Source organism: Scleropages formosus, chromosome 6 (assembly GCF_900964775.1).
Source record: "Scleropages formosus chromosome 6, fSclFor1.1, whole genome shotgun sequence".
Lineage (NCBI taxonomy): Eukaryota > Metazoa > Chordata > Actinopteri > Osteoglossiformes > Osteoglossidae > Scleropages > Scleropages formosus.
In genome coordinates this window covers 14,022,156-14,042,738 of record NC_041811.1, presented here as the reverse complement: position 1 = coordinate 14,042,738, position 20,583 = coordinate 14,022,156, and the positions used below count along the sequence as shown (strand labels likewise).

The following is a 20,583-nucleotide window of genomic DNA, read 5'->3' as shown; positions in this document are numbered from 1 at the left end:
CTTTGTCTACACCGTGACACGGCCTCCCTCTAGACAATTATTACATGCAAAAACAGCAGACATGAAAGACAAGTGATAATATCCAAGAAGGTTTTAAGTGGCATTTTTAAAAACAATCAACAGCAAATATTTCTGTATCAAATATAACAAAGAGAAGGTAGCGAAACAAAGAATATTTCATTATCAGAAACATGTATGTCACCTGACCCAAACCTCAGGGGGAAAAAAAAGATTGACGCTGCAGTCAGATTTAGGCCATTGTTTTTTCCACTAAACTTTACAAGTTTCTCTTGTTTAAGAGGCCTCTGAGCCCTTATGAATAAACCACACTTGGCATCACGTTTGCAGCCGAACGAGCTGAGGTCACTTGGATAATTACACAACGCTCCTTTCCACGTCTCGGCCTGGAATGCGCTGCGGGGCTAGCCATTAGTGCATTAATGAGCATGCGGTCACAGAGACTTTCCGGCAGAGCCCCATCCCCGTCCCGCGCAGAAAAACACCCCCACCCCTGGTCTTCGCATCAGAGACAAGCGGTATTTAAACTACTAGTCAAAGACATCCTATAAACAGTATGTGTTCCTTTTCTTCACTCTTGTCAACCGATGTGTCCTTGTTTTAAAGATGTTCCTGTCTTTGCCTGCAACCTTTTATCTGCACCAATATCTAGTGATCACATTTTTAGATGTATATGGGCCTCCTGGAGAGTCAGATTTCTATGCAATTATTATTATTATTATTATTATTATTAACAGCACAGGATCAGAAATTACAAATATGTCCATATACAAAGACCGAAGGCAAAGTGTCAAAAGGTTACCATGTATCAAAGGTAACATAGCACTTTCTAATAACTTCCAGAAGGGTGCCCAAATATCCTAAAATTCATTAGAATTGTCAAGCAAGTCAAAGTGTCAGTGGACAGGAGACTGATGGACTATGGACACCTTCACCGTTACGAGTCCTCCCACAGCATTATAGCACAGAAAGGGCAAGGAACATCTCACATACTGTTCCCCAAATTATTAATTCATATTAAATTAACATTAGGCATCTTATCTTGCATACGCTTACAGTACAGCAAGGCCGTTTTAATTAAATTAAATCCAATCCACTTATGTCAATCAAAATATTTTGCTTTAGTGGGAGAGTTCCACCCAGTATTTAAAGGCACAGTTGTGTCATAAAAGGTCTCTTATCCTGAGCATAAAACGAGCAACTACAAAGCATTATGGATGAAAAACATTAAACTATAAAAATGACATTAACATGTAGAGCATATAGAGCACAGAAGAGGTAGTATGTCTCAGAGAAAAAAATGCTCTGCTGTGGTGTTTAATACATTAAATTTGAGGCAAATCTTAAATTTATCACCCTCTCAGCAGACAGCATGTTCAGAGTCCTGCTCCGACAGCATAATTTGTTGGTCAGCCTGTACTTATAAAACGTAAAACTAATCAAACTGTGTGCTTTGGAAGTGTTATTCCTGGACGGGACAGGCTGGCTGTTCGGCTGGGTCGGCAGTTGGTCCGTGGGGAGATGTCGGTCTGCAGAGAGATTTGTCCGCATGACGCGAGGTGGGAGGATGAGTAACGGTGCTGCCCGCAAGCCAAAGCAAACACAGAGAGGAGTTCCCATGTCAAATTATCATACCACTGTAGCAGTAACACGTGGGGGGGTCGGAGCACTTCTACCAGCTGAAGGCGATAAGAGAAGCATATTCGCCCTCAATTTAAAAAGAAACTGAAAGAAGGTCGGAAATAAATGAACAAACACACACAGACACACACACTTATATATTTAGGTAATTTTGACAGTGTTTTCCCCAAGGAACCATGGATGGAACCGTCACAAAGTAAAAAGTAGGAGTTTTGAAATTGTGCAGGACAGCGAAAGCATTTCTCATCTGTAATGTCTGCAAGGGTGATCCAACTTACTCTGACCTGTGTAAACTTTAAAAAATTCTGCTGTAAAAAATTTTAAACAAAATTAAACTAACCCATTCCTTTATTATCAGCTGTGTAAGCAGCGCAAACAGAACTTTAAAGAGATGTGCACTGGCCGCGCTCCTAGGAGCCGTTCCTGGGACTTGTTACCTATTGACCTATTAATGAAGCTCACACGTACAAAGCTGCCACCTGAAACACTCCAAACGTTCTACTGCTTCACCTCACATGAGTCCGACCATTGTGGCCCTCCCGGCGAGCCCGCAGCAAGAAGGGCCAGCCCAACAAAAGGGCCAGTGTGGAGACCCGGCTCAAGCTGCCGATCTGATTACTTTGGCTCAACCAGGCTGTGAGGAGCCGGGTCCCTCTGAATCGCTGCCTTTCAGAGGAACATTCTCCTTTTTCAACATCCGCCGCTACTGGCAACCAGGGGGTGGGGGGTGTGGGTGGCTGCGTGTCTTCCTAAAGGTTTGGGGTGCGCTGGGTGCAAAACAGCATAGGCCATGGCCCTAGGCCCCCATGGTGTTGGCGGGGGTCTTGGCATGGGGAGAGCAGACCCCAGGCCCAACCCAAAAGCAAGGAGCTTGTTAACACTCCAGTCGCCCCTCCAGAGAGTCATTCTGGGAAGATAGTTTGCCAGTAGCCATAAAATAAAGAAATGAAAATGCAACGGTGCTGGGCGCTGCACTTGGCTTTGGGAAAACAGGCCATGCCATGTCAACAACAAAACTCCCAGGATGCCCTTGAAAAAAGCAGGATATCCATAGAACTGGAGCGTGACTTGCAGTGTTTTGGCAGCAACTATGCGGATTTTGTTATCCATGCCTCTATGTCTGCGGTCAGGGAACAAGAGTTTCTTGGGAGGAAGAAGGCTTTGCAAGGTTGGTTTGGACAACTCTGGAACAGTAAAGTCTTCCTCAGCAGTCACCCATGGAAAACTGCCTGTGCTCAAAAAAAAAACTTCTCCACAATACCTTTGTTGGCCGTTTATTTTTAAAACCTGAACCAAAGTCAAGCAACAATCGACCTTCATCCTCGGGGCCATCTATGCAGTATCCCTTCCCAAACAAGCCAAGTATTTAGGAAAGACCAAACATATGTGAATACTTCTCTGCACCTGCAATAGCACTAAAGAGATAAATGTTTAAAAAGAGCTGCTGGTTGGTGGTGCGTGCGCGCACACAAAATAATATATGCTGGCTCTCAGGTGACATGACCTGGAAGAACTGCATGGCTGATTTTGGAGAAAGGCCTGGAAACTACACCCATGTGGCCCCGTCCATTGATATGTGGGCTTACCCAGGACAAGTGGAAGGTAACCAAGAAAACATAACCTTGACTTGTGTGGTTAAGGACTCTGTTGTCCTGTTTTGAGGAAATCTGCAGAAATGTTTTAAACTTCTCAAAGAACCTCAAGTGCCCGGCACAGCACATGTCAGCATACAGAGTGAAAGAGGGGCAATGCTTTTGTCTCAGGCAAAAAACTGATATGCTTAGGACATAGACTAATGATATTTTGCACAGCATTTGGGATTAAACTATTTCAGAACATCATAACTGCAACTCTGAAATTCTCTGCAAAAATGCACACCAGCATTGTAAAGTGGCTTTTTTTTTTTTTTTTTTAAACACAATATGCTAAACAGCAGGGCATTTCAACAGTCCAGGTAGAGTACACAGCTGTACTCTGAACCACATGTTATGCACATGGCAGTGTACTACACGCAAACATCCTGTGTGGACCACAGAAACCCTACCAGCAGCACAAGATTACAAATTACCAGGGGCCCAAACATGCAGAATCGTGCCCTGCTTCCTTTCTGGCAGGATATGAAAGTTCTCCCAGTTCTCATGGAAATTCCCCGATCAGTAGGAACAATAATGATGGCTGTCCCAAAACAGCATTTGTAGGACATGGTGACAAGGTGTCATCCAAGTTCTGGTACCATGTCATGAAGGGGTTCTTGTGTAGCTAAGCATCACAAGATTAGCCAGACCAACACACACACACACACACACACACACACACACACACACACACAAGGTCTATGGATAAAGAGTTCAGTCACCTTCCACCAGGTTTATTCTTTGTAGATGTTTTACTTTTGAATTTCTAAATCTCCTTGATTCTGATAAGTGATATCAATATTACCAGGGGCAGCAAGTGGCATAGTGTTCACCACCGACATCCAATTGAAGGACTCAGGTTTAAATCCCACTCCCAGTAGTACCCTTCATCCAGAGACTGACCCTGAATTAAAAAGCAAGAATACCATAATGTGTAAATGTGTAGATTAACGTATCTTAATAAACAAACCAAACATCACAAGTCACCTTGGACTAAACAAATAACTTTAATGCAAAATTAAAAAGCATTCTTAACCAAAAAAGTATCACATTAACTTATTGGCTTAGAGAGGGTTCTTCGTCTTGCCATCTAAATTGTGCCTGTGGTTAATGGAAAATTTGAAATCCAAGAACACACAAATGTAGGAAATTTCAGCTTGAGGAAAACAACCCATAAAAACTAACTTTAATTTGTCAGCAAAGTAAACTTCGATAATTCAATCTCAATTACGTATGGTTACTTTCTATCTTAAGATAGAAATTAAGGAACTAACGGAAAAGAAAACAAATCCCCCCATTCGTTATAAGTATATGGTACGTTGAGTTACTTGGCAAGCATATGCACTTGTAGTTCTCCAAAAACAAAGATTTCTTAAATAAATCTAATTATGCTCCATCTTAAATTCTGAGCCGAAGTCTTGCACAGTGCAATTGTTATAAATTGCGCTTCACACAGTATAGCAATAAATTACCTTGCAAGAACTTGACTGCAGCAGAGGAAAAAATACTAGAAAAGGTTTAAATGAAAACAACAGCACATACAACAGTGTAATAATAAAGCATTTATATGGTATTACATTAGCTTTGAAGGTTTGAAGGACACCTTCAGAAAATATAATGTACAAATCTAGTGTTTAAAAATTACAACAATCTGAATTCCAAGAACCACAACCTAGTCATAGAGGAAATATTTGCCTAACAGGGATTTGGCAGAGTGTTGTTAATATACGGGATGATGTGAGTTTAAAGCGACATTAAATACACCTCTTTAATGTCTAGTTAACTCAATGGCAGCTTCAGTACTGTTATTTTTGAAGAAGTTTCACCCATCAAATCTGGTCTGGTTGCAAGAAACCTTTCCCCACCATTAAAGTAATGTACAACCTTTCCCCGCCTTACGAAGGTCATTCACTCCTAAAGAAACCCTTCATAACACGGATTCTTGTAAATCAAGGACAAAATGACAATTCGTTTCAAGAATAAAAATTTGGCCCCTGGTGCCAAAATTGACACCCATTTATGCTAAAATATCATCAAATCCCACTGAAGTGGACACAGTTACTAACATTCGTTGTTATAAGACAACAAAGCAAGGCAGTTTCCCTTAATTACTCTATAATACCGTACAGCTATGTACCTGTACTCGGTCAGATGCAGAAGACTGCAGGGTGGCTCTGGTGTCGCACCGCACAGCACACAAAAATCCAAGTCTGGTCTTTGTAAATGTGAAGAAATACCTCGTAACACGAAGCAGGGGTATTAAATGGGACTCGCTGTTAATTTGAATTCCGTAACCCGAATGAGCATATCTGGCCTTATGACTGTTTATGTAATTTGTTCCTCCTCAGATCAGGAGACCTCTGTTGTACACATCATTGGCAGATGCACATTTTTCCTCTCCTTCCCATTCAGCCTTGCTCATTTCAAAAGATCCATCCCACACATTTTCGTAGGAGAAATGCAGCCCAACACTTCACATAGTGTCCTCTTTGCCTCATAAAGAAATAAATACACTTCATAAACAACACTTCATACCTAAAACCCCCAAAGTGGGACCATGGAGGAATGCAATCTCTAAATATTATACAAGTTGGCTGAAAGCAGATTGCAGCCCTAGTGTTACTCAATTGTTTTTCCAAATCTTAATATAAATCTCTAACTCTGCAGAGCCTCAGAGTGCATCCAACAGTCAAAGATGTGCCTTGAATAAAATGTCTACAGAGAGGGGAGAAAAATGAAACCCCACAGGACTGAGCGTTTTTCATGTAACATGACAAAGCTGTAGCACTAAAAATACAGCAGGAAAGAGTCACTGACGGGTGGAATTCTCTGGAGCCTGGAGAGCAGGTAGCAGGCCAGCCGTAATGACACAGCGGCACCAGAAGCTCCTCTCCACTGCGCTTTTCTCCTTACAACCTCCGCACAAATGACGAGATAATGACAGCTCTCTCCACAGATGTAAACTGCCCTTTGCGGAACTGTCGACGTTCCGTGTTTATCGTCACAAAGTTCTGGTAGTCATAACAAGCTTGCTAAATTTAGCCGAGCAACGGGTTGCTGAAGAACATGGAAAAAATAAAGTTAACACCCCAGGTTGAGTGCAGTGCCTACCGCAACACAGCCCTTCATAATTTAAAAAAAAAAAAAAACATTAGCAGTAGGCCCAGAGGTCTTCCAAGTCTGAATGAGCACTGGGGATTTAGTTCTACAGACTGTAGGAATAAATCAATACTAGCGCTTATGAATAACCAATCGTAATCAATCATATTAAAAGCTCTACACTTGAAACAGTATTAAGTCCCTGAAACGGTCTGTTGGACTTTAACAGGCCAATTTTCTCACCTGCAGCAAATACCAACATGCAAAAAATTACTGTGTCAGTAAAGCAGACAGCGCTCTCAAAGACGTTTACCAGACACAGAGCTGAAGTTACTCACCAAGGACCTCATTTAAAAGATGACTGGCCCATTTTTTTTTTTTTTTTTTAAATTTTACAAGAAAGTACTTGAAACAGACAATTACAGTGCAGGAAGAACACTGTATTGTGCATTTTAAAATACAATCAAAACTGCACAAATTTCCATTCTTACACAAAAAGTGCAACTCAAGTACAGTACCAGTCAAAAGCTGGATTACAGGACCAAGTTTTTGTTCAAAATTTGGTTAACAAGTTTGAAATGAGGTGAAGAGGCGCCACGTCAGGTGCCACGTCTTTCCAGTTCTTCACCAGCAATTCATAGAGATGTAGGACATTAATGGTTTGCTTTGCTCTCATTGTCCTGTCCGGTTAGTCTCGTATGAGTATGTGCTCAAGATGTGCTCAAACTTGTGACTGGCACTCTACGATAATAAGACTGCGGTCTTTTGAACACTTGCAACACTCCTATGGCATCTGAATTTGTCCAGATTTAATTTTTCTGCTATAAACAGAAACTATTTGCCATGAAGAGGCTCGCCTCTCCTTGAACTGCAAGCATTCCAAGTTCCTGGAAGCTGAGCAAGCATTTTTAATTTGCTTCCCCACCAGCATGTTTTATAATGCAAAGTCTTCTCTTTTTTGGCATGTTGGGGCAGTTGGGGAAAGGGTCAAAGCAAACTTTTGGAGCACATTCCCTAACCGTACTAATTTCTTTTCTGCGTGTTCATCACTGTGACTAAGCGTCAGTGGTGAAGGAGCTGGAAGCCGTTCTTTCGCGGCTGGACTCTGTCCCAACCATTTCCTACGCCACCCTGAGGCAGCCGAGCCCCAAGGGTAATGGACGTCTAGGACCCCATTCTTACCCTTCTCCAACAGTATCCTAAACCTCAGTTAAACCTTCTGAAAGTACTACCCCGCTCTTTACAAACTCTCTGCCCTTGTTTTTAATTTCCTGTGAAGAACCACAGTTTCAAACAATTTTATGCTAATACAAGCATACTTGGGATCAGTTTGGGGGAGAAAATGATTAGAGTTCAGTTTGTTCATTCACGCAGCAGATTTCATGTCTAGCAGACTTATGAAGAACAGCTCAAAAAGGAGCAAAATTATGCACCATGAGTTCACGTTCTCCGGTCTCTGCAGCACATGGCATCTTGATGAATGTAGGCAGTCATAATATTCTGCAGCTTTGATAAAGCAGATGTAATTATGAGTTTCTCCAAAAAACGGTGAGATGAAAGTTTCTTGCAGTAATTACATATTTCACATTTATTTTCAGCCTGTCAGCCTATGAGGTGAACAAACATGACAAATGCCGTGGGTAAACAGTTTAAAACCTGATTACAGAAAATTACCAACATGGCTTTTACGGACTGGTAGTTAGTGGATATTTTTCCCCCCTCCACAAACAATTAAGTCAACATCAATTCATAAGTCAACATAATCTAATCTCTTGAAGTTCCCAGAATGAGAGAACAAAAAAGTCCACTTGCTGCCAAAGAAAATAAAAGGGACATGAGTTATCTCTCTGGGTGCTCGGAGATCAAAGGGGGCTGCTGCCTTAAGGCTCTCAGAGGAACACTCCCTGTGGGTAAAGAGAGCTGGGGTGGCGTCACAGCTCCATCTGAAGGGCCAGCCCAGCGGCCACTAATGTCATTTCTTATTATAAATTTCCGCCCATAAACCCGCAGCCTCGCAACACTGAATGGCACTGATCGAGAAGAAGGTGGAGCAAAGTGGGTTGAGAGAAGAAGTGTGACTGTGTGTGTGTCTAGGTCTGCTGTGGTTATGGGTTCTTCTGTGTACAATAGACTTCTCCAGCTACATCGCACATGGACAACCCAATGTTCTGGCAAGAATTTGCTAGTTGTTGTGGCCTTTCTGGTCAAGGCCGTTTCACTTTCAATATGTATAAAGATGTGTCGTTTAACCAGTGCTCTGGAGAACAGCATACTTTTCACATTAAATCTTTTGTGACCATCTACATGAAATGCATGCCTCTGGAGTCATGCAGAGGGCACCTTAACCTATGGAGCATGTGACCGTTTTCAGCGAGACTGCTTTCATTCAACTCCTCTTTGGTTTCCCACAACTTCACAGCCTTAACCACAAAGTTGGGGGCCAAAATGGACTCTCCAAAGCAGGATGTTTAAAAGGCAGGAGTTTCATCTGGGATAACTTGATGGCTGGCAGCAAACACATCCACGAAAAAGGTTGTTCTGTGATGTCGCTAAATGTGGTTGCTTACTGAGACTGACTCTCTAGTTCCGAGGTGTTGATCCTTTTTAATGTAGGTAAGCGTTAAAGAGAGTTGTGGAGAGCTGTACCGCGGGGTCTTGGTCTGCCGGCACCATGGAGGAATGCTTAGCAAAACCACTCGCAGACATCTGCTCAGTGTTGGGTAAACAACATCAGGAATCCAGCCTGACCAATTACACAAGGACAAACATCTGCTTTGATCCAGGACTAAATAAGACACAAAGGTATCATTAGATAGACAAGCTGCACACTCCTAATTTACCATCTACAATGAGTGTAAATCGGTTCCGTTTTTAGTAGCTATGATCAGAGAATGGCATACGGTAGTGGATCAGGGCTTTTGCACAGTGTGGGAGGACTCCCCAGGGGGCTCCATCCAGGACATAGATAATTTCTTAGATATGCTGCAAACCTTTGATTTTTTTTTAAAGACAATTTTGAAATGGAGGTGCTATGTAGTACTAGTTTCAAAAACTGTCATTAGCCCATGTAATGGATTTTCAAATATACTGTAATGCACCTCTTTTAAATTCATTTATTAAAATATTTCACTTTAACTTAACATAAACTTGCACTTGAAACATCCAAACTTCCAAGACAGTGGACCCATGGATAGCATCTTACTGTTAGGGGTTGCTTAACCACTTGCAATTCATTTCAATTTGGGGAGGTCTCCCTCTACATATAATTCAAGATCTCGAGAACCACTGTACGGTGCAGTAAGCTATAAACTTGAAGAAACTGAGCCAATGGTGCCCACAAAGTGCCACCAGACCCCAGCCTTGAACTGAGGTCTCCACAAACCCTTGGTCAGCTTAACCAAAACGCATTAACCAGTTGTTTCAGGCGCTCTAACATCCCCGAAGATGTGAGAGGGGATGAGAAGAAAAATTACAGGCTTGTGACTGGTAATGCAACAGAAACATGTGGGAACATTTAATGCAATATTTTTAAACCCCAATAACAGTCCTATTTGAACCTCCTTTTCAACAGAACTAGTGATTCACTTTTGCCTTGACATTGATGGCTAAATTATTGTTAGATGTCCCGCCAGGACAAAAGTGCAAAGAAATTTAACCGGGACCCCCTGCCTAAGAAAGTTAGATGACCAAAGTGATCAGTGAAAGAGCTGTAATGAAGCAATTATGTACTGTGTTCCTCAGATTCTGCAGATTGCTCAGCTGAGGTTCATTTCACCTGCAGATTTCAGGCTACTTAAGACTTTAATATAGAACCACTCATAAGTACTCAACAAAATATTTCCACCCAAGATGAGTGTCGCTCGGATCCACTATTCTCTTAGCGCAGAAATTTGCAACGTAACATTTTCAGTTTACATCTCCAGTGTGAAATGACAGGTCTGAGGACTGGTAAATTAGTTTGGTGGGATGTTCTTGGGACCTGGGGGCATTCAGGAATGTTGGCAAACCTATGGTGAAATTTCACAGATCAACAATCCTTTCATAACCGTGTCAACAACAGCCAACATCTGGGACATTTTTCCATTGCTTTGAAGAAACAGATCATGATTGATTTTATCAGAATTGGTACCACACAATGTGATCTTCAGCATCTTCAACATTCTACTGGCTATTCGACTGTTTGCAAAAACTAATGAATTTTTCTGACAGACAGATGTAGTAATAAACTTTAATTTTTTTTATTGTTTGCCTCATTTTTACAGCAAGGCCTCTTTTTATTCACGTCTTGAGCTTATCTAGCACTGATTGGAAAAAAACACCACAGTGTGAATGTGGTCCTGGTACACTGACAGCACATCAGACAAGGTGTAACTTGCTCAGGTGAGGCTTTCCTGCCAGACAGCTGTCAGGATAACTTCCTTACAAGGTGTTGCTGCCATAACGTTACCCTGTAAGATTCCACCCATCACCATGTTTCATGTTATCTTCTTTCAAGTTCATAATAAGCTGATGCCTCAGCGCAATCAACCAATCCTCACTGTGATACTTCAACCAAAAGAATCACTGTCCTGGAATCACCAAGTTAGGAACTGTTTTTACTCTAACAAGAGTAAAAAGAGTAATCAGAGTTTCAAGCAAGAGATCAGCTCAAGCAACTGAACATTGCACTGGCACATCTGGGTCTTGCTTCCAACATATCACTATACCTCCAGGACCATTTCCAAAGCCAGACAACATGAGGCGGTGCATCAGAAGTACAGCGTGCCAGTGATGAGTCGTGCAGCCTGTGCAAAAAATGTTTCCCATCCTTGGGTATAAACACTGTGCTGAACACAATTTAGGTAGAGGTGGGCTGCCAAACAGCTCCAGAAGAAAGGTTGGCTGGTTTGTCCCTGAAGGTTCTTCAGTAAACAGAAGACGGCGCCACATGACTTTTTAATTGTGAACATCTCTACTTGGATAGTGCTCAATGGAGAGAAAACAAGGGCATGTGAAAGTGAGGGCACTGATATGTTTACAGAATGTTCTAGAAGGGAAGGGGGAGCGGAAAGCAAAAAACATGAAAAACCTTAAACAAAACACATGTAGGAAGGAGCTGATGACTTCACAACATGGTTAAGGCAATTTGTCTTTAACATTCCCTTTATGGAGTCTGTCTGGACCCCAAGGGAATCTTTCTGCATCTGCCAAGGGCCAATCCGTCAGGTAGAGTAAGTTCTGTGAACACTTCATCACTGCATCTTTTGCTAGTTCTTGTCACCATTCAGCTGAAAAATTACCTTACTAAAAATAACTCACTGGGGGGTGCAAACTATTAACGGCAAGGTACAATTTATTTACATTTTTTTAAACAGAATCAAATCAAGTTAATTATTGGCATCAATTTCTACAGAGAGTAAATTAAAATTTTCTAAAACAAACTCATCTTTCAAGATTCAGTATTCGAGATACACTAAATAAGCATTAAGGGCATGGAATGTTTTCTTCAAACTATAATCTGATCTCTTTATCAAGGGTCACTTCAAACTCCACAAGTCAAGTGCTGAAATGCTTTAAAAACATACACTTCTAAGACTTTAAAATAAGCATAAACAGTTTGTGGGATGAAATGTTTGCCATGAAGAAAACAGAGTTGTTGGTTTTAAATTAAAAGAACTTTCAGCTAATGTCATAAACATTTGTTTTACTGCAAGGGCATTATACACATGAAAAGCTAAATGATTTGTGTAAAACCGACGCTCAAAGTTTATTTTCCGTCAAGGCACCGAACACACCGCCTGTTGGTGAAAGCAAAAACGTCACATTGCACGATTCTAACTATTTGAGGTCAGAATTATTTGACAAATTGTTGCACGTTTCCCTTTCTGAGCACTTCCTCCTTTCAGAATTTTGAAGGGCTGGAGCTTGTTGGGGAGGGGGGCTGTCAATGGGCTCTGAAAGCTAATGGGGGTGGTGTGTCACAGCCAGGAAGCAGAGGAGCAATTTGTTTTCAGACAGTGTCAAAAAACGCCTAAGGGGACCCTTCGTTTCTAGGGCCTCTGGAAAGACAACGGCTCCACTGTACAGATTTATGAGAAACCATCGGAGCACTTAAAAATCTGTCGTATTGGGAGCTATGACAAACACACACACACATGCACAACCCTTTTCTGGCTACAGGTTCAATGCACCACCCCTCCCTTTCCCCACTCCAATTTAAAAAACAATGATAGGTCTGTTTCTAATGATAATGAATGTTTTGTGCTGTTGTGTGCTGGTACTATCATTGCACATTTAGCCTTTTCATTTATATTGTTTGTTCCACTTCTATCGTTTACTTTATCAATGCATCGTGTTTAGTCTTCTCATTGATCAACACTGGCGCCGCAAAGATTAATGGTCAGAAAGGAGTCTGACATGAGGCAGAGTAATCTGTTAAACCAGGCATTTAGTGTGTGTGTGTGTGAGAGAGAGAGAGAGAGAGAGAGAGAGAGAGAGAGAGAGAGAGAACCTTCAGGTGAAAGGGGAACAAGGGGGCCACTATTGTGACCAGCCACGATGCAAAGGCAAGGATGACTGACGGTCTCCCCAAGGGAGCCGGGGTCGTAAAAATCTACTAATGCAACGTGCGTTGGGCAGCCAAGCCTAGAAACCCTGCCACTTTGTGATAACAATCCGAACCGTGGCATCAAAGCATCTGTGCACGTCAGAGACCTTCTGGGATACAAATCTAATAACAGCGCATGATACTCAAATGCTCCGGATCAGCCTAAGTCAGATTGAAAATTCAAAGCTTCCTGGAGGCCAGAAGCTCATGATCTGTTTATTCAAACTACAATTACAGATTGTACAAAAATGACAGACACAATGGCTGCACTGTGCACCTCAGTTCTCTCCTATCAGTCTTCGAGTCACAGTTTGAAGTTCACTATCTAAACACGAAGTATGTTGTTGCGGCTTTGCAGCCTACAGCACACGTAGAATAACATTTGCATAACCAGAACAAGGAGCTCATTACTTGGCCCTCGGAAAGTCAGACAGGAAAAACAGAGAAAAACAAAAAACTTTTGGTGACCCCCAAAAATAACCATTTAGATTTATACACTATGTTCATTCAGCACATGCTTCGAAAACAGGCCTGTTTCACGCATCTTCACTTAAAGATTGCTCAATACCTAAATAAAGTCACATACGGTGATGCTTGATAAGAGGCTCTGTGTAACCATCTGAAGCAATTTCTTTCCAATTTGGAAAAATGAGTCTGATCTGTATGGAACGGTCTCTTGAGGGTTCTTGCCTCTGATGGAATTATGCAGCCAAGACATTGCAAGAAACTGGCAAAAACAAAAATCATGCTATGGAGATATGGTCTTCTATAATTCCCATTATGAGTGGTAACAGAATAAAAAATGTCCTTTGAAAGTTATGCAGTAAAGGTCAACCAAAAGTGAATGTAACCCAGGTTTAGATGAGTGACCTTAGGCAAAGTTCAAATACTAACAATAATGCTTCACAGCTTATTAGGTAAAAATTACAAGGTCTTTCCAGAAATCACAAATGTACAGAGACCTTGAAATACAATTTGGAAGTTGACAGATGATACTGAACTCCAAGTAAAGTCAACAGTTTTTTTACTGATGTGGTTTAATATGAAAATGTATATAATTGTGCTGAGGAAAAGCATGTCAAGTGCTGCCAGAAAATTTCATCCTAAAAAAACTGTTCTGGAAAATGCTCTAATCATTAAAATTGAAACAGGGTGAGACACAAGATTGGCCTGTCAAAATGTAATATGGAAAGAAATTTTCCTTTTTTAATGTAAAAGTTTACAGCCGAACACAAAACAAAATGCTAGCCTTTTATAATCTGTATATGTTGGCTCCCCATGTGACTATCATTCCACTTGTGAATTTTGCAAAATAGTTTATCCTTAAATTGCATTTTCCCGACTGATCCATTTTCTAACATTTCTGCTTGTGGCAGGAAAAGCAACCTGTACTTACATGCCCAGCTGTTAGAAGGCAGTAAAATGCACTCATACACAATAGGGCTGTTCCTTAATTACTTCAACTCACTTTCATTGTGTTTACAACCATCTGGTGTTTGTGAGTGTTGGTGATTAATGTCACTGTGAGTGATGTCACACGTTAAGGGGATGAGTTGTTCAACAATCGGAACTGCAGTGGGGTTTTGGGGAAGCATTTAAAGTATTTTTATTTTGTCATTTTAAATGCATCATTTTAGCTCAAGTGTAATAAAAATTAAAACAACGGTGCCAATTCATGGACCCCCAGCAAAATTCATACCTCACTTAAGGTTCTCATCAGCTTCGGGTCACTGGTAAACGAAATAGGACCAAACAGACCTTTAGCCCCCAGGGTGTCATTCCAACAATCCATATATGTCAGGTGATCAGGGGGTTTTGCCAATGCCAAAGCATCGCAAATGAGGCATACCTAAACTTGCATACATTTCCACCAGGGTAACAAGTAGCTTCCATTAGGAACTGAGGGACAGCAAATTTCTTCCAGAAGTGGAAGCCATGAAACTGCTAATCATAGGGTCTTATGTCAGGCAATAGTCAGCCAGTTTCATTCTCCTGCTTACACTCACTGTCTGGAGGTGCTTTTTCACAGCCTTCCTTCAGGTAGTTGGCAGACTGGAATGCAAATCAGTGCTGTCACTCAAATAGTGTACTGTGGCTTTTACCAGTCCCTTTCCAAAGAATTTCCCCCATCCCTACCCCACCCCAAAAATTCCCCAAAAGGTCCCTTATAGCTGAAGGAGGCGGGCATCTCGTGTTTGAGACATTTTTCATTGCGGACTGGCTTTCTGCTGTGATTTTCAGACAACAAATTCTTCAGGTCTCAGAGTGAGCTACACAGAGCACAAGTCAGCACTTTGGCATTCCTGTGGTGCTGGCATCCTCCGAATAAAGAAGCGGTTCAGCTGCAAATTCCTAAAACGTTTGCTGCAAGCCTCATCGCTCTGCGGGCAAATAAATCCGTGCCATACAATAGTTAGCAGATGAATTAAAAAAACAGAATATTTGGGGTACCCATGTTGAAAAACTCACATGGAAGAAAATACTGAATCTATCTTTTTTTTTTTTTACCATTTTTACTGGTTGGTACTTTGCCTCATACTTCAGAAAAAAATAAAAGTGCTGTGTACAGACCAAATATTTTACAGTTTTGACATGGGGCAACCTATGCAGGATATGGTTTGAGTCAGGAGCTGTAGTGAGATTATGATACCAAAAATGAACACATGCAGGAAGCAATAAGTCTGCGTCCAGAAAAACTCGCACTAAGAAAATAAAATAAAAAAAGAATACCCTTTTCTCTGTAAGGAGATAATCCGCACACAAAAGAACCTTTCTAGGTGCAAAGGAAGAGTCTTGCACTTTGTTGAACAAACACTGGACTGGCAGAAGTGAAAGCCAGCAAGTCCAGTTAGGATCATCGCTGTAAAATAAGCCTCCCCATGAAGCCACTAGGCCTAACAGGGATGGACCTACTAACTTATGCAACACTTAGGGTCTCAGGCAGCACTTGATTCCACCCCACAGCAACCAGAGGAAACCAAAGAGAATCCACACAGGTTGAACTGGATTTAAACCCTTGTCCAAACCCACGGCTCAGGAATTGAGAGATACCAGAGGTACCTGCTACACTACTGTGTTGCCCCCTACGTTTAACAGTCCACCTAAAATCAACATGGTTTGGTTACTAGGCTTTGTAGTTAACTCAGAAATACAAAGGACAGCCATACATTAAACATGAATAGGATGAACAGATCAGCCAGTGGTAAAACAGCAAGGTCACTGCGCAGAATTTGGGGATTACTGGTTTATGCATCGTCAAATACAGAGAATAAACATCCCAAGTCTCCCGTGTCATTCGCATCAGTGGAGATACAGACCAAAGACAACCAAAATGCTGAACAGGGAACGAAGTCAAAACGAAGACTGAATGAAACAACTGCTGAAGCGGGCTGCAAGACAACGGTGCTATCTGATGTGCCACCGTGCTACCCTCTATACAATCCTGGTGCCCAAACCCACCAAGGAGACGAGGGAAACGCCATTTGTCCACCTTCATTCAGATCCCACCCTCGAAAACATACCGCCTGGAAGCACTTTCACTTACAACAGCTGAATGTTTCTAAAACAAAGCTTAAAAAAAAAAAAAAAAACAACTGATAGACACCTTTTAAACTCATAAGAAATACCACTTACTGTCGATTCAGTTCAACGCCACAGACAATTCGGGGAGATGTATGAACATGAATAGATGTATGCACTCACGCTCTCCTAAACACACACAGAATTAACTCTGACCAGGTGTGGGTTTTGGCCTCTCATTCCCACCGTAGAACAGATACATTTTTGTGTCATTTACTGTGGAAATGCTGTCCATGTGCGGTCACTTTGTAGTCCAGCATTCCTGATGAGAACCATCTCTTGGGTGGGGAGAAGGAACGACATCAAAAAGGGGGATCCTGGGACTGGAAGGAAGGGGAATTGATCAAAGTCTCGGAGCCAGAAGCTTCTGTGTGGGGTTGTCTGCTCTGCTTTAAATGAAACCATCGCCCCTGAGAAGTGAAGGAAGCAGTGACAAGTAATACAAACCAGAAACCTGCTCCTCGCCCACACTAGGCCAATCTCAGAGCATGCCAATGCCATCTTGTACTTTACCTTGGAACTCTGCTGCCAGGTCTTTATAGCACCAGTCTGTCACTTTTACCATATAAATTTAATTCAGATCAAACTTGGGTTTCAGTTTCATATCTCTGGATTAATTTTGTGGCTTCAGGTTTATTAAATCATTTACGCTTCTCTAATAAGAAAACACCAGCAAACCATCAACGCCAACAATGAACACTAACACGAAAAACCATCAGCCAAATGTTAGGAACTGAAAATTGCATGCCAATTATTAACTTGCCATTAAAATTCCCCCTTAAAAAATTATCCATTGGTTAAAAAAAATGAGTTGGGAATATTCTGAATACTGCTTTTTAAATTTTTAAACATTTCCCACATCATGTGCACAATTGTTATTTGCAATTTTTTATGGATATGCCAAACAAGAAAAGTCTGCTGCAAAGAATTTTCTGGCAATATTATTACATGTGGGATAAGAGTAAATAGAATACATAAGAATGAGAAATAAACCTTTAGCCTTTTTCCCTTTGATGACTGGAATCCGTCAGGCTGGAGACTTTTACGCCCCTACAGCATGTGTTCCACAACAAAGTGTTAGCCAGTTTGCTGGGAAACTGGGCTTGCCTGACACACCCTCCCCATCTCCTCTCACTGGCAGTGAAAGAAAAATTTGATGCAGATTTTAATAAAATTCCCTTGTTAAAAAACATCTAATAATCAGTTGGTCATTGATTTAGCCATTTTATTGCTCTGATTACACCTGGCATAGAAACTTACGCAACGCATTAAAGCATGTTTTTCGCAGTAAAGCTGACCTGAAAGTGTAGTACGCCAATCTACACCCAGATGTGGTCTTTAGTTCTGCTCTTCATTCACTCTAACAGCACAACCTTCAGCAGCTGCAATCAACAATCAAACATTAACTCAACTATCCATCTAATTTTTCAAATTGCACCAAGTGGCAAACCCATCTTGTGCTCCTCTGTGACATAATTGATCATTTGTACTATATTTCAGTGTAGCTCTGAATATTTAAGTACTGGAGACTGTGGGTGTGACAGGTCCAGGCATACAGGCACACTGGTACCTTTCTTAGACTACAGCTCCATTTCCCCTTTTCAGCAGCACCATGTGCTTTGCAGATGTGGGCGGAAAAGCAAATGCATTCTTTTCTTTTATGCCTCAGATTGACTATGCTTTTTTCACTTCCTGGGTATAATATCCTGGTTTTGACCTCATGAAAGTACATGAATAAAAACACTGATTTCACTTTGCTATGCTTTGATGGTATTTTTAGATAAAGAGGGTGAAGAATTCATTTTGGCGAATGAATCCCCCTTCCTCGCTCTTGCTGTCACAATTTACATTTGTTCAGATTCAACAGACAAAGCTGCCATAAAGCAAAGGCTTCACTTGAGAGAGGGATGCAAAGTCAAGCTCTGGCTAAACAGATCAGGGAGAAAAACACCAGAGAGGGACAGATTAGTAGTAGGTCAGCACTCTTAAGGCATACCAGTGTATTTCGAAGGACACGACAAAAGGACCTGTAAGGGATAACTAATAGACATGTCATAACGAACCTGAGCATGACTCCCAAATGTATCACAAACTGATTATGTTAATCAGATTGTCTTATTTTTCCAGTTCATGCAAAAAATTAATAACCGCTGCATATTTGCTTTGAATGATGCAATGAAATTAAATTCTCACATTCCCGAACAGGGGTAGAAACTCCATATATTGAGGAAATCCGTGTCTGTCACTTGGGATGAAGAGATTGTTGTTATTATTTCACCCTCTTGCATCTCTGCGAGACGACTTCCATAGCCTAGTGCGTACAATCTGATATGCCACATTTCCTGTGATTTTATCCTTGTTAAATGTCCTTAAATCGGAAGGGAGCGAATTACCAAAAGCCATTTATGGTGCTCAGGCAACAGAGGAAGTCTTTACTGTCACTGAACAACAGCAATTAAATGTAAGGGTCAAAGCTCTCTGGATTAGTGTTTTCCTTCTCTGTCAACCAAACAGACCTTTAATCTAATAATATCCTAATATGAAAAAACAAACATTTAAAATGCAATTGGACTCCAAATATCATGGTTTAAGCTATTTCCTACAGTGAAATTAACCCAGAGTACCATCGGAACATGTCACATGTGACTATAGTACCAGCTGGAGGTAAAATAAGAGAGATTATGGGAAAGGATGGTTGAGTACACATTTGCATTTCAGTGGGAATGCGCAGCTCTGGCTTCTGTTCCAGACCCTCATTCGGAGTCCTGTCTTTCACAGGATTGTGGATTGCCCAGCCTGGGCTATAAAGGACACAGGCCAACAAAAATGAGGCTATCAGACAAGGGCCGTCTGGGGCCCCCTATTCTGCTCCTATCTGAACGGTGCCAAGTTCCTCCCCACCCCTCCCACCTCAAGCTGTTCCATGCTTTGCATTTCCCCTGTCCCTTTCCCTTCTAGCCCCATATTTCACCAGACACATGTCCGCTTGATAAGGCATGGCAGAGTAGGAGAGCTGCTAGCATGTCTTCAACTCTAGACTAGTGGCCTGCAAAGCGCTGTGGGGAATCTGCCTCAGCATAGCCCAAGGGAAGGCTGGGAACAAGGGTATGACACTCATGGGCATTACACACACGGCCAATTCCAGCACAGCCTGGTGACTGTCATATGATTCCCTTCTTGTCCTGATGGTTGTGATGAGTCACCTAGGAGAACAGCACCTGCAAAACCCTTAAAGTGAATGAATGAATGTAATAAAATGAATACTGTGGCACACAACACTCTGAGTTCAGATGGGGCGAAGAAGCACAGACAGGCAGCATCCCTGACAAACGTTTACTGGAACACCAGTACACAGGGAAATAATGCTCTCGGTCCAAAGACCCCTTATTCTTAAGAACCTACACCTCAAGCCACCCTTCGCAGCCTGCTTATAGCCCCCCAGGTTTTCTCCCTTTCTTGTTGGCAAACACAGTCACCCTATTACATTCCCCGTAAGTCCCCCCAGTGGTTGAACACTTACATTTTTCCCATAATTCAACTATTTGCAATAAACCCATTTCGTGCCTAAACTCTCGGTAACGTACAAAGGGTGATCCCTGACGCTCAGCGCTGGTTGTTGGGGTGGGGACAGCCGATGTAGCCCGCCATGGCGGCAAGCCCAGAGAGCCGAGGCGGTCATCCTTGTCCCTCATCCGCCCGGCCTTGGTCCCAGTACAGCTGTTTCACTCGTGTGTAGCCAGGCTTGGTGGCACCGACGTGGTTCTCACCGACCACTTTGCGCCCCCCACAGCTGACCATCTTTCACGGGACCGTCGGGTCAACTCTCCACAGCCCGGCCGCAATGTCCCAGCTCTGCCGTTGGTGGTGAAAATCCCTGTCGCGTGCCCGGTGGTCTCACTGCGCTCCCCCCACTCAGTCACTTTTTGGCAGAGGACCCGGGCAGGCCAACCTGCTTGCCACTTCCACCCCTGCCACCTCGCCGCACGCTGGGACTGCCACTATGCTCACGATACCGGGCTGCTTCTC

The 20,583-nt window shown here is 42.1% G+C and overlaps 1 protein-coding gene across 2 annotated transcripts in view; it reads right to left on the bottom strand.

Moving 5' to 3' along the window:
* Positions 1-20,583, bottom strand: part of ror2 (receptor tyrosine kinase-like orphan receptor 2) — a 75,333-nt gene that overhangs the window by 29,410 nt on the left and 25,340 nt on the right. The gene's annotated exons all lie outside the window — the stretch shown is intronic.